Genomic DNA, 2122 nt, shown 5'->3' on the forward strand with positions numbered 1-2122 from the left:
AACCAACTTAACTTACCATCTTTTAGTACGGTATGGGAACATCGAATAACTTTTAAAAAAAACAGCCGATTTCCATAAGTGAGGTATTTTTATTTGGTTTGGTTTTTTACAATATATTTAGACTATGTTTTGAAAACAATATCAATTAAGTGGCCGTCTCTATTAGCAATTACAAATTGGGCTCTTTTTTCTACGTTTAATTTAATTTGTAAATTTGTAAATTTAATTTGTATCCCTTGTTTGACTAAATATAATATATAAAACATCTACATATATACATTTAAAAGTATATGTTTTAAATATACTATATAACATACATATATAACAAAAAGGTTAAATTTAAATCACAACGAATACTTGGGTTTTTATAAAGCAATGTGGCATCTCTGTTCATTAAACATATGGCAGAACCCGTTACTTTTGTGTTTTTGGCGGCAAAGCGTTTACCAAGTAATAAAACACAATATAATATTTTTAACAATGGCTCAAGTGTTACGCAGCTCCAAAGCGCAAATTTTTCTAGTTGGTGATATAAATCATCAAATTGTTGGCGCAAAACTTACGTCGAATCGCCAAGTGCTTGCGGTTCTGTTCTACAATACGCGTGAAGTAAAAATGACAACAAATGAAAGTGCTAATCTGGCGCTTCGCAAATGCATTATCTTTTGGGAAAAAGCAAGAATACCCACAAAATCTTTGCCTAACTGTGTAAAGAAGCTACTATGCTTACATCAAGCTTGAAGAGACCTTCAAAAAGATGCTAAAAAAGTATCAGAGATCCCGTCGAGAGAATTTTGTTCAAACTTTGGACAATTTGTTTGATATTGCCCATTCCGAAGCAATGGAAATAATGGAAATGGAAAGTTCCTCGGCTGTGAAAGCACCGTATCAGGATTTATGTTTTTTAAAATCCTTGAACGAATATGAAACTATTGATGAAGCTATAGCAAAAGCAGCTTTAAAGAAATTTTGTCATCATTTATGGTATCTACATGATGAAATATCGGTACTCTCACTTTTTGATGAAGACGTTACATTTGATGTAAAGGAAAGAATGGTCACAAATTTGACTAAACAAAATAGAACCAGCTTAGAAAAACGATATGTACCATCGATGGAAGATCTTAACGGTGCACTTTTTGGTAAGTAATATTAGAAACTTCAATTATTAACTCAAATATGTAATTTCTTGTTTTCTTTCCATTTTAGACAAACATATGGACGATTTTATATCTATAAAAGTAGGACATCATTTGATCGCCTTAAAATTTATGACAGACTGTGCCCTTCATCATGGAACAGTAACCCATCTTACTTAAAAAGCAAGAAGAGTCTTTCATTACCTAAGGCAGTAAATGATACAGCAGAAAGAGCTGTGAAATTGATGCAAAACTTTCACGGGCGTCTAACAGTGGATGAGGAACATAAACAGTTTTTGTTACGTTGCGTTCAGGAACATAGAAAAATGTACCCGGATTGTAAAAAGGAGACTTTAAAAAGAAAATATTCCCAATAAAATGTTAGAACTGATTAAAATTTTACCTATAATTTATTTTATATGAAAAATCGGTTACTAAGTAAAATATCTCAAAAGCCTTTCACATATGTAAAACTTTGAGTGTGATTCGGCATGGGTTAATGAAAAAATTTTCAAATAATATTTAAAACACATATACTTTAAGGCAAATGAAAAAAAATATGAATCGAAAAAAAACGAGGGGGAACGTTGTGAGTTGCTGCGGAGACCGCAACTCTACAATTATACCCGATACTAAGTCAGTATGGCTCTCCTCCGACAGACGCCGCTAATATTAAACGACACGACAAGGAGTGCGTGCGAGAGAGACAGAAAATCAGTCTGAGCGGGACGTCGGGTGCTGCGTAGCCAGTGCAAATTGATTTGTTTCTATTGGCTATAAAAATGATCTGATCTGATCCAGATTCAGCAACCTGATATATATGATCATTATCTATGATTCTGCGTTTTTAGTTTTCTCGTATCCTCAATATTGTGGATGCAACAGATTTTCGTCCTTTGTGTTGGCGGAAGGGGGTGGGGCGAAATTTTGAGATATACGTTTTATAGTGAGATCTAACAGGAGTGCGGATACCAAATTTGGTT

At 33.6% G+C, this 2122-nt stretch overlaps 1 long non-coding RNA gene across 1 annotated transcript; it reads left to right on the forward strand.

The window, feature by feature from the left end:
* Positions 1–468: 468 nt before the first annotated feature.
* On the forward strand, positions 469–1541 carry LOC117186019. The gene is made up of 2 exons (XR_004471182.1): positions 469–1142; positions 1210–1541. It is a non-coding gene; the product is annotated as an uncharacterized LOC117186019 (long non-coding RNA).
* The last annotated feature ends 581 nt before the right edge of the window (positions 1542–2122 follow it).

Source organism: Drosophila miranda, chromosome XL (genome assembly GCF_003369915.1).
Source record: "Drosophila miranda strain MSH22 chromosome XL, D.miranda_PacBio2.1, whole genome shotgun sequence".
In the NCBI taxonomy this organism is placed as follows: Eukaryota; Metazoa; Arthropoda; class Insecta; order Diptera; family Drosophilidae; genus Drosophila; species Drosophila miranda.